The 12,581-nt window shown below is 42.2% G+C and overlaps 1 protein-coding gene across 1 annotated transcript in view; it reads left to right on the top strand.

Moving 5' to 3' along the window:
- CREB5 (cAMP responsive element binding protein 5) overlaps positions 1-12,581 on the top strand; it is a 391,322-nt gene that overhangs the window by 266,929 nt on the left and 111,812 nt on the right. The window lies entirely within an intron of this gene.

Raw genomic sequence — 12,581 nt, 5'->3', positions numbered from 1 at the left:
GGGCAGGGTGAAAAGGAATGGATGGGTCTTTCCCCACTTTGAAGGTTGGTTTTGCTTTTTGTCATGAAGATTTCTCCTGGGGTGAAATTCATAGTTTTCAAATACTACCTGCAAGGCATCTTCAGTGAGAGATCATGACCCAAGTGAGTCTGTCCTAAGAGCGCCAGAATATTATCACAGCTGTATTATTTCCCAGGGTCCATTTTATTTACCTGCCCTGTAAACTTTCCTAAAAGACCCCACCCACGTCCCTCCGATGCAGGACATAGTGCCCAACATGCAGGCGTTTATGTTCATTTGCTCATATGATGCAGAACCGCGATTGTAATGCATTTATTCCCCCAGAGGTTGCATGACTCCTTGATATGTTTCTGTAAGTTTTACATAAACTCAGATTTGTAGGTGAGATTGAAGGTGACATTTAAAAACCTTCGAAGGGCATGAAAGGCAAAACTATATGGGCTTATTAGAAAGATAATTTTTCCAAACAATATCTCCATTCTTCTTCATCCAAGTTCCAGGGTAGTAGCCTTATTGTAAAGCATGTATTTATGGACCCAGCTTAATCGTGCATAGGGAAGGACCACAACTATGCCTCCCTGAGGGGCGGGGGAGGGTCATCCAGAGCCGAAACAAAACAAGGGCTTATTAGTCACTGGGCCAAGACCGTGAGTGCCAAGTGTATGCTTGGGAGTCTTCATGAGTAAAGAGAGCAGTCTCTTTTTCTAGAGCCTTACAATGTATATCGACTTGGCTCTGACTTGCTCATGGTAATCAGACCCGTCCTGCTTGTGACTGACGGAGAGCCAGGCAAGGCAGGAGCGCGAGCTCATCCTGATCCTAAGTCAGACTTCTATTGCCTCATTGCATCCCCATGGCAACCTGGACGGGTGAGAATCTTTAGCTCCACTATTTGGTAATTGTTTTGTTTGGAGTTTCTGTTTCGGTTATTGTTGTTTTTTAATTGAGATAAGTGTAGACTTACATGCAGTTATAAGAAATAATATAGAGAGAGCCTCTGTACCCTTTACCCAGTTTCCCCCGATGGTAACAACTTGCAAAACTACATACAGTACAATATCACAACCAGTATACTGCCACTGATAGAGCCCACAGCTCTTACTCAGCTTCCCCAGGTTTACTTTACTTACTTGTGTAAGTGTTACTTTTATCAATGTGAAAACTGAGGGTCAGACCTGCCCTAGTTCACATGAGCCCTAACCCCTTAAGTCCAGTTCACACTAGGTCTAGCTCACCATCAGTGGAGAATCTTGGTGACACTGTCCATGGTTTATATTCCCTGGGATATGGCTTAGTGGCAGCTTTGTTTTCTTTAGGGGTCCCTGAAGCCATACCTCACCTGTTGGCAGGTAAAGGGGGAGGCAAAGCTTTGATGGCATGACAGAAGGGGCACAAATCTATCCATATGCCAGGCACTGAGCAGAGGAATGTCAGCTGGCCATGCCTACGCTTAACCATAAGCCAGTGCTGAGCTCAGCATTCTTCCTCTTGCCTTCCTGGGTTTTCCCTGGTGGACACATCTGTGGCAAGAAGAAGGGGATGGCACCAGGAAAGCAGACATCTACTGCTTAGAAGAATGAGGGTCTCCTGAATAGAGTATCATGGCTTTGAAGGGTCAAAAGACCTGGGTTGAAATTACTCTCCCACTTACTAGTAGTGTGACTTAGGCAAGCCACTTAGCCTGTCTGTGCCATAGTTTCTACCTTTGTAACATGAGGATAGCCATACCTACCTCGTGGCGTTGTGAGGAGTGGATATACATTTTAAGGCCCCTGGCATACAGTGAGGTTACAGGCACAAAGTCTTAGCTGCTCCCATCATGTGGATGACAGCACAGGATCCTCCGGGCAGACGTGTCGGCCACACGGGACTGATTTCAGATGCTCACAGGGCATCTTGCTCCCAGCATCACTCAGGCGTCTGCCTTCTCCGGCCTCTCTTCTCTTAGGCCTTCTTTTTATTCAGAAAATCAAGCAAGTCTGTGATTACGTCAGGTACTAGAAACAAGTAAACGTACCGTTCTGATTAAAGCGAGGTGAGACCCAGTGCTGATAAGACCTGCCAAATTTCCAGAGACCTGAGTGGAGGCACAGATGCAAACAATGCAGGCTGAAAAAAGACCCTCATGTCCCCATTCATGCTCGTCGGTGGCTTTGTGAATGGGAAAATGAAGTGAAATGGAGATGAGCGAGTTCAGTCGTGAGAACCGGATTCCATTCCCGGCTCCACTGAGAGAAGTTTATTTGGAATAGCAGGCATGTGTAATGCGGATCTTTAGTTGGGTAAGGCCACCTTTTAGGCTGGCTACTTCATCTCATATCTCTCTTCTGGTGGTAAAACTGGTGTTTTAGAGATTGGAGAGAAGGAATTTGCAAGGTGGCAAGTGAAAAAGTGTTATGATGGTGAAGTTGGTGGAATTAACTAACAGCGATGGGCCCAAGATTTTCATCAAGTGTTCCATGCTAGGATCACCCAGTGTAGGCTGTCTCAGGCTGCATGGTAAAAATGTCTCAGAGTTTACCTTGTGTACATTGGCCAGGAAAGCCAGACGAAGAGGCAAAAAGTGGATTTAAGAATGAGCATTGTCCCGTGCCCGACAAAATGTAGGGTGGGCAAATCTGGAACTGAATTTAAAATTAAAATAAAAAGGAGAAGCAGTGGATAAAACACAGGTTTCTTCTTTCTATTCTCCTTTTACTTTAATGGTCCTCTGACCTGCGAAAGGTGCTCCTTTTGTACTGTAAGAGTATACGCAAGGATGCGAGGGAGCGGTCCTGACACAGGGATGAGGGGAATTGCTGAGAGGAAGAAGGAAAATGGGTGGCTTTGATAAATGTGGGCCAGGCCAAGGAAAAGTCTGTGGTCCAAGTTTAAGTGTGTGATTTTTCAGCAATCTTTGCTAGTCTGTTGAAAATGCATGCCCAAAGGCTTGGCGCTTTTCGAGGTCTGTACTTCATGAGTTTGAGTTGAAACAACGACCGTTCCTGACTCTTTCCAGCCTTGAAAACTGAGATTGACTTGTCTGAGCACTCCAAAGTCCACTGCACAGTACACACACACTCTATAACCAGCCCATACATCTTTTCTTCCTGCACCTACCCTGGCAGGAGAGCTTATTTAATGATTGATGAAGCCCCGCTGCACCCAAGAAGAATTAATCAATAGTTCAAATCACTGTGGAGAACGCGACAGTAGTTATACAATAGCCAAGACTCATCGAGCTATCAGCAGTCTTCCTTCCCTCCACATGATACCAAGAATTAAATTCTACCTTATGATTTTTTTTTCTTTGCTGTCTGGAGTGACTGAAATAGAACTGGATGTGTCCAAAAAAGCAAAGCCTGGAAAAAACAATAATAAGGCTCCCAGTGAATGCCAGGGTATCTATTAGTGCATAGACTCAATCACTTATCTTAATGGGAGGTGGAAGAGGGAGCCAAGAGGCTGTGTTATATAAGCTGGAATGACTACCACAAGTTACTGTGTTGTAGGAGCCCATGAACTTTTTTTCTTTTAAGTCAAGGATCTTGAAAGAATTTTAAAGAATTAAAGTCATGTTGAGCTGACACGTGTGCTGACATGGCAGAGAGGCCAGCTGGGCCTCTTGTAGCCTGTGGGCCTGGTTACCCACTTGGCTCTGCCCCTCTGCCCACAGTGGGGCCCACATCAGTGTAAGGGAAGGTCTGCAAAGCAGCCTCCTTTACAAAGGTGGAGCCTACTGATTCCAAATCAGTACGGCCCCGTGTGATCGTGCCCTGTGAGTCATTTTGGACAGATCTGGGTTCAAACTCTGGCTTTGCCACTTGCTAGCTGTGTGATTTCTCACAATCTGTTGAATGTTTCTAGGTCTCAGTTACTTCACCTTTGAAATGGGATCCCTGAGATAAGGACTATAATGTTCTTAGCATAGTAAATGTTCAGTACATGTTAGTTATTTACTAATGGGATCAGGTGACTTCTGGGAAAAATTTTGGGCATCAATAATGTAGAGAGAAATACTGTCATTGGACACTTCCTTCCCAGAAAGGTAAACAGAGTCACAGAATGCTGGTGAGACTGTGAGCAGGAGGAGAGGTGAGGAGAGGTTCACAATGCTGGGTCTATACTATGTGGCCATCTCTTCATTGGCCAGAACATGAGGTTTGAGCTCTCACCTTAAAACAGTGTATTTCAGCACCAATAAGCTGGGTCTTTTTTATTGCACCCCTTTCAGTTTAGTATAGATTTATTTTTTAGATGACATAAAACAACTTTTCTTGTTCATCTGCCTCTTCTTGACCTTCTTATTTACCATGACACTTCAGTCAGCTCAGCAACACTCTGCCATAAAGGGTTGATCCCCTTTAATTCCTCTGGAATTAATCATAATAACAGCAATTATAATAAACCCATTTAGTATAAATGTAGATGTAGATTACTCCTTTGTAATCTACAACTTGTTGCATTTTCACCTTTAGTCTGGCCCTCACCAGCATCCACTCTAATATGGACTACACAGAGGCCTCTTGCTAGCCAAATTATTGTTCTCAATCCAGCTCTTGCCCTCACTCAGTGCATCTGCTGCTTTGCTGTTTCCTCCCATCCAGGTCAAAGAGGAAGCTCCAGTGTACAGGTCACAGGGAACGCCATTGGACTTGGCTTCACGCTCACCATCCAGAACTTCCTTAGCAGTGGAATAATAATCCCATAACTCTAAATGCACTGATGGGCAGGAATCTTAGAGAGCCTTCAGCCCAACCTGTTCATCTTACAGATTCAGAAATTGAGGCCACCCAACGAGGTGCCAAGTTCTCTGGCATCATAAAGCTATCTGGTGGCAGGGTCAGGACCTGGCTCTGATGCAGTGAGGAGCACAGTTCCTCTCTACCAGCCTACTGGGCTTGCTGGTGCCAGGAACTCCATCTTCTTGCCCAAGTTTATGCTTCTCTGCCCCTCTTTTGAGTTCTGGCTCCTGGGGTCAGTGGTGTGGGAGAGTACAGAGAAAGACTTGGATGTGCAGGGGCTCAGAGCAGCGACCAGAAGGCTTTGAGAAACTGGAGTCTTTCAAAGGCTGTGCTGTGTGAAGACTCCACCCTCTGGTCTGGAGGGAGGGGTGGGGAGGCCAACCAGACAGCTTGCTTGCTGCCTCCAGCCTAATGCTCCCTGGTGTCTAGTTAGTGGGTGGGGCGTGCTGTCCCTGGGCCATAAATGACATGGGGTAACCGGCCAGGCTCTCTCTGCTTCCCACTACTCTCTGTCCCTCCCTCTCCGGCACCAGCCTTGATGCTCTGAGTGCACATCTGATGAGGACAGAGCTTGGAAGCCACCCCAGAACCAACACCCACCCACCTGCAGGATGTGACCTCTGGGCTCTGAAACTCCTGCTTCCTCCCTCTCCCTCTCTCCCCACCTAGGCAACTGGAGACCACAATTCCCAACACAGCCCTACTTCACACTTTCATCCCAAAGAGACTCAGGCACTTTGTGACCACAGAAAACTTGTCACTTCATTAGGATTCTGAAAAAAGAGAGCCAGAGGGTAATTCATAGTTGTTTTAATGACTTTGTGTCCCTTCTCACGAGACAGCTTTCAGCTGGGAAAGGACAGCAGCCCACTGATATCAGTGTGTCCGTGGCATTTCTCACAATGCTTTATCGCGACATTTTCACAGCCAGTTAACCCAATTCATCCTCCCACAGTCATTACCCAGCTACTCGAATTCCCCTAGTCTCCAAAGCTTCGTTGTGCAGAGATGAACTATTGTCTCCTGACCTCCAAAGGATGTTTCTACCTAATTAATGATGGTTAAGTGCTTGGAAAATGCACTTTGGAAATATGCTAGTGCTAACATGTCTGGGGCTTCCACTGAACGGTTGCACTCTATGCCAGTCGGAGATCATTCCTGCTGTTTGTAAATCATATTAAGATAAATGTGACTCTTCTCTCAACTAGGTATCTGTCACCCCCCTTTCTTTCCCCAGCACATATTCACTCTTTGTCCATTTCTCCCCATCTGTGTGTTAAGCCACTCTTGGTAAATAGGCCGGTGATTTGTAATATTTCCTGCACAATGTGAAAAGGGTCACGTTGAGTCTTTCCATCCATGTGGTCTTTAACAAGGCAAATTGAAAATTGCTATTGGCTGAACTACCAGTAAAAGAAACATGATTTTCTGTATGGCAACTTTTTTCATATGAAAAACAGTAAGTGATATATTTCATATCACAGCCCAATAGACTCACATGGGTGTGTTTACATGTCTGTGTATAATTTAATGAAACAATGCTTAATCTTTACTGTGTATAACATGCTTGGGTATCTTACATTCTATGCATTTTCCTAAAATACTAGACATTAAGATTAAATGGATTTTACTAATTTCTCACTAATGAATTGTAGCCAGGTTTGAAAACCTCTGGCATAGTAGAAAGGTCGCTGGAATGCTGGACAAGGGTCAGGAGACCTGGGTACCAGTGCCAGCTCTGCTCCAATGCTAAGATTCCTTCCCCGGACCTCAGTGTTCTCATATAAAATTAAGGTATTTGTTTTCCAACTGAATTTACCCTCAGAGTACTTTCCTTTAAATCTTCTTGTATGGTAATGGGAAAAAGAATAAATTTTACAAAAACTCTTCTAGGTATGGAAAACAGAGAGCCCTGATTGGCCCATAGATCTTTCATTAATTCATGCCCCCTCCCACCCAGGAGACATTGAAACACAATCCAAAAATTACTAAACTAGAAATTTCACAAGTCCCTTCTAGTTCTGGCATTCAATGATTATTTTATTTCCTAGGTAATAGATTGATCTAATGAAAGACTTCAGTTTTACTTTCATTGATTCTGAGCTAGGATTCACAATTGGGAATCTCCAGAATCAAAGGGAATTTGTGCTCTAAGACCATAATTCTCAGCTTCATAGTTGGCTCTTAGGCTTCATGGGATAGGTGCCTTCAGGGAAGGAGTATGAAAGACCGTGTGTAGAGGGAGAGCAGGCAGACATGTGAGGACACTTATTTATGTCATTGCGTCTGCTATTTTCCTGCCTCCGAAATTCAGCAGGTTCTTGATTTTTAACACAGCTCAGATCATTTGGCTTACAGCTGGTAAAATACAATTTTCTGGTTCTCAGAAAGAAATGCTTTTTAGACGTATAAAAAGAGAAGCTCATAAGACTTCTTGAACATCAAATAGCTCTTACAAAACACCATTTTGATGAGTTAAGTGTAAATGAATCAGAAACATACGGATTAAATTTCCCTTGAAAGACACATGGGTTTAAGAATTAAGGGGGGAGGGGAGAGTGCTTGGCAAGATGGATTTCAGGTTTTTGCCAAGCCTCAAAATGTTTGAAAAATGGTTTGAGACATTTTTACTGAACACGAAATGCCACGGAGTTCACCCATCCCAGACATAATAGCAGATCTTTTTGACAACAACTTTATGACAAGAAAAAAGGTCTTGTGGGGCTTAGCCATTTTCTCAATTCTCCTTCCATAATCCCCCCCCCCAAAAAAAAACACCCCCTTTATAAGGCTAAGAGAACTGTCTGATTGACAAACTAGTTTCAAGTCAGGCAATTACCAGAAAATAACCCCACAACCTAAAAACACTTGGAGTCCCCCCTCACCCCCGCCCCCATACTACCCAAAGTCAATTATACCATTTTCTAAGTGGAATAATTCACTCTAGGGATATGCAGTCTTTGCTATATTTTATTCATTGGTGTCTAGAGCAATGCACGGTTATTCTAGTCATTTGTATGTTACACTGCCAACTTCTTTGGAGTTGAGAAAAAATGTCCACTAAAAGCAAACAGATTGGAGGGAACTATCCATTGGTTTATTAAGACAGCCACAGTGTGGAAATGCTATATATTATAGAGGCAGGTCATGGGCTGAGGTTTTCAAGTGGCTGGGAATAGTCTTGGAAATGTGAACTCTGTTATAGCTTCTCGTTTCATAAGCTATATTAGAACTTCTCCACACTTCAGAACTCTTGCTGGCATGAGGCAACTCAGAAGCAACATGTTCAGGACACATGGACTGATTTATCTTATGCGAGCTGGGCATCTTATATACTAAATGCCCATCCAATTATTTTTTAATGCCTATTCCTGACAAAAGCTGGCTGACATTTTTACAGCCTCATTTTTTCATATGCAAAAGCACAGAAAGAGTGGGTTCTGAGTTAGCTGCACACAGCGAGTGAGGGAAAGAGCCTGGATGAGAAGGGCTGAGCTGGGTGGGCCATTTGCTCTGTGAAGCTACCTTGTCTCATGTCCCGGGTTCATTTTCATATTTAAACCAGGATGACCAAGGTTTCCTTCCCTCCCTCCCTCCCTCCCTTCCTCTCTCCCTTCCATCCCTCCTTCCTTTCTCTTTGAAAGAAACAGTACATTCAGTGACGGTCAATATCAATTTAGAAACTAGGAGACAATAATATATTTTGCAAAAGGTTTCAAGTCAATGTAGACCGAGAAAGAAAGCTATCTTTAAATCTATGTGTTTTCACTCTATGCTGGAATTAATGGGAAATCTACTTATTATCTTGTTAGTGCAGCATCTCACATAATACTGTAAGATAGGACTTTCCAGGAACTATAATTAATTTCTTGCAAAAGGAGTACCCAAAAGGGAGAGTAAAAGTCACAAGAAACACAGAAAGCTGCTTTCAGTACCTCTGATGAAAATACTACATAACAGTGAGTGCTAAAACATACCCCTCATCTCATGCCTATGTATATTTACTGAGCTCAAAGTAAAAAATAAATGAAAACTGCAAATACAGTACTGGAAAGAAAACTCAGTAACACAACTTTCTGTCTTGAAAAAGACTTTAGAATCAGAAGAAGTAGGGGCAAATTCTGGCTCCATTTTTACCTTTTCCAATGCAGCTTAATATAGGATAATAGGCCCAGGAAGAGCTCATTTGATTCTGAAAAATACCGAGTCCCTGCCCAGAGCTCGAAATGCCTCCCTCCCACTTACCCTAAATCTCTCTCTCCCTTTCATTCCAATACACTGTAATTCAAAAAGGACCCAATTCGTGGAGTCGAGTCTATCAAATGGTTCTCTTAACTCAGCCTCAAACAGGAAACATTGGAAAATGAGTCTTAAAAGTCTAAATGGATGTAGTGCCCAATTTGGCATCTCTAAGGGGGTTGGCATGAATGGATGCACATCAGATCGCATGTATTTCTAGATAGGGAATGTTATCATTTAGAGATTGTTTTCATCTCATGTTAAACTGTGGGCAACAGTAACTCTTTACTATCTTCTCAGCCTGTGTTGAAGTACTTTCCCCACCTTGCCTTGCGCAGAGGGTTAACTGGGCCTGGAGCCCCAACCACCAGTATCCCCTGTTCCTCACTCACACACACATACATGAAGACATGTGCACACGTGCAATGCAGGGCCATCTTCTCATCTTTCCTGGAGCAATTTTGTGTCTCCTCTTCTAGGAACTCTCCCCTGGAACTCCCAGGGGATTAGATATCATTCTGGGGGGAGGAGGGGGCGGTCAAGACTTGTCTGTTTCTCTGAATAGATCATGAGTTTTTTGAAGACAGGGATGATCTTTTATTCACCCCAGGCTCCCACTACAGTTCCTGAAACAGCAGGAGCTGAGTAAATGTTAAAAAAAAAAAAATTATTTTAAAAAATAATTTCAGTTGTATTTCTATTGGGTCGAATTTTGATCAAAGCCACAAAAAGTAGATGGGACCTACATTACCTTTCTAAGGGTCCTCTGGGTCCCAAGTCTTCTTGGGAAATGCGAGGAATAAAATGCAGTGGAGTTTTTGCTTAGAACAGCTCCCTGCTTGATTTCAACTTTCTCCCCTAACCTATGTTTATCTTGATGGTCTTATTTATATCTATTTCCTTTTGACAAAAATAGAAGCTCAAAAAAAAAACAAAAAGAATTGACCACACAAGGGATGGTACTTTTGACTCGTGCCTGAGTTCACAGATACAGTCAACATACTGCTCTGCGTGTGGAGAGCCAGCTAGATGCTTCATTTCTGAGTCATCGGACTTCTGAGTTTTCACTTTTTTAAGAGTATAATTAAGATAGGTTCCCAGGGATTAAAAAAAAAAAATTACCGTGAGTAAAGCAGACAGTCTATATGTTGAAACCCATATAAGGAGATCTGTGGGCACCCGCCCAAATTGAGAGAAGCATTAAGAGCTATTCCAAACCTACTGAAATGTCAACACACTTTTGAAAAGGGTCCATTAGGGATGCAAATGTATGGTTCCCTGATTATGATAAGCACGGAAAAGAAAACAGTGAAACCCATTAGGAGGTTTTGAGAACGTGGTTTTGAAGAGTGGGGAAGGCAACTCTGGTTTCTGCTCAGGGCTGGGCTTCATTTCTCTCCCTAGCCCTGCTCTGTGTTCAGAACCAGCGATTCTTATGCTTTAAATGGCTCTGAAATTCCTCCATTTGGGGGTAAAGCCAATTAACTCATCTGTAAATGGGCCAACTTTGAAATGCCATCCATGTCAATAAGATTCATTTTAATAAGATTCCTTCTCTGGGTTACGAACGGGTAACTTGTTTGTGTGGGATGATCTGGCATTAGGAGCTCACTTCAGGCTTTTGATGTGTCTTGGTTTGTTCTTGCCGAGGTTTTTTCTATAAAAGACTAATTGTAACTTAAAATCTATAAATTTTACTATATAGTCTTCTACAGAAATATACAAAGGGTATATTTCTATTTAATAATCATTTAGGGCTTTTCTGTGAAAATAAATGATGCATCCAATCAGCTTTAATTGTGGTTGTCTTGAGTTATTCACACATGATGTCAAAAGATATTCATAGTAATGGATAAATTGGGGCATAATTTTTGTGTAATCACTCTCTATGTAAAAAAAAAAAAATTAATTGATTTTTCCATTTTCCCTGATCTGGAAGGAACTGTATCAATTTCCAGGACATCATAAAACAAAATATTTAAAGTATGTTTCAAATAATAAAAAAAGAGAAATACTTAACTTAATAAAGATGTGGAATTCATTTATGAAGAAAAACACTGGCTGTGGACCAATACTCCAAAGAGTTTGCCAGAAGTCTGCAGTAGACAGTTATTCTTGTATGTCCACTCTGCCCCATCACTCCTGAGCCCATTCCATATTAAGAAAATGAATTCTCTCAGCCACTCTGGACTTGGAAATCATTGATTTTGTTTACTTTGTTTTTGAGTAAAAATCCAGATCTTTTTTCAATGTTCTGCCTTATAAGGAAAGCAGTCCAAGACACTTATAACTATTGCTCTTCAGGCCCAGTTTTAACTACAGAGGTTTGTTTGGCATATATATTTGATGCTTGGGAATCTTACATGAAAGTTCTGATTTTTAACCCCTCTGGAGACTTTCAACCATTGAAATTATTGGCAACAATGGAAATCACTTAAGTAGCATAAGAACAGTTGAATACTTCAGCATTAACCTATAACCAAAATTGTAAGTCCTGGAATGAACATTTCCATTTGGCATTTTTGCTCTTGTACCCATCAAGAAAAATATCCTCAGATTTCAGAAAGGGAGATCTATTACTAACAGCATGTAGGCTGGTACTCATATTGGATCAACCCTCTTAACTTCTAGAAATGCTTCCAGCTTTGTCATGGTATTCAGCGCTCTCCTCTATCCAAATGGAGTAGACTACCCCAGAAAGTAAGCAAAGGTTTTTCCAATAGTCAAAAGAAATCCCAATGACCTCACCTCTGGCAGTCAAAAGATATATAGACCCTCTCATCAGGGTGGCCTGAGTCTAATGGCAGAAACTGACACTAAATAAATAATCATAACTATAAACATATCCTAGAAATAGCATAAAGGAAAAGTACATGGAGCTACAGGACCCTCTAAATTAGAGACAACTCTAATTTGGTCACCAGAGAAAATCTTTAAAAAGTGATATTCAACCAAGACTTAAAGAGGAATAAGAGTTGATCAACAAAAGTAGATCTAGCTAAACATTTCAGGCAAAGGCAATGGCACATATTAAGTACCTGAGGTATGAAAGAGCTTGGCACATTCTAGGAAAGCCAGGTGGATGAAACATATTCAGCCAGGTGGGAAAGTGTGGTACTACAGACATCAAAGAGGCAGAACGTTTAAAGGATGATCTTATTAAATACTAAATACTAAGGAAAGCCATGGAAGAATGTCCAGCAGTGAAATGTCAGGATTAGATTGTTGGTTCAGGAAGATCATTCTGGCTGCAATGCAGAGGTTGGATTGGAGCGGAGCAAAACTGGAGATAGAAACTGTTGGAAGAACCAAATGAGAGAAGATAGTGTTTTAGTGTTTGGATCAGGATCTTGGCAGCGGGGATAGAGCCAAGTGGATGGATTCCAGGCCTATTTTGAGGTGGAGTGGATATAACTTGGTGAATGATTGGCAGTAGAGAATGAAGGATATCAAAGTTAATGCCTGAATTCCACTAATTCACTCCTATCAAAAAAATGAGATTTATTATAAGGAATTGGCTCCCACCAATTATGGAGGCTGAGAAATCCCATGATCTGCTGTTTGCCAGCTGGAGACCTAGGAAAGCTGGTGGTGCAA

Source organism: Eptesicus fuscus, chromosome 14, assembly GCF_027574615.1.
Source record: "Eptesicus fuscus isolate TK198812 chromosome 14, DD_ASM_mEF_20220401, whole genome shotgun sequence".
Taxonomy (NCBI): domain Eukaryota; kingdom Metazoa; phylum Chordata; class Mammalia; order Chiroptera; family Vespertilionidae; genus Eptesicus; species Eptesicus fuscus.
Note: the sequence above shows the minus strand (reverse complement) of the source record. Positions and strands in the feature narration are given on the sequence as shown.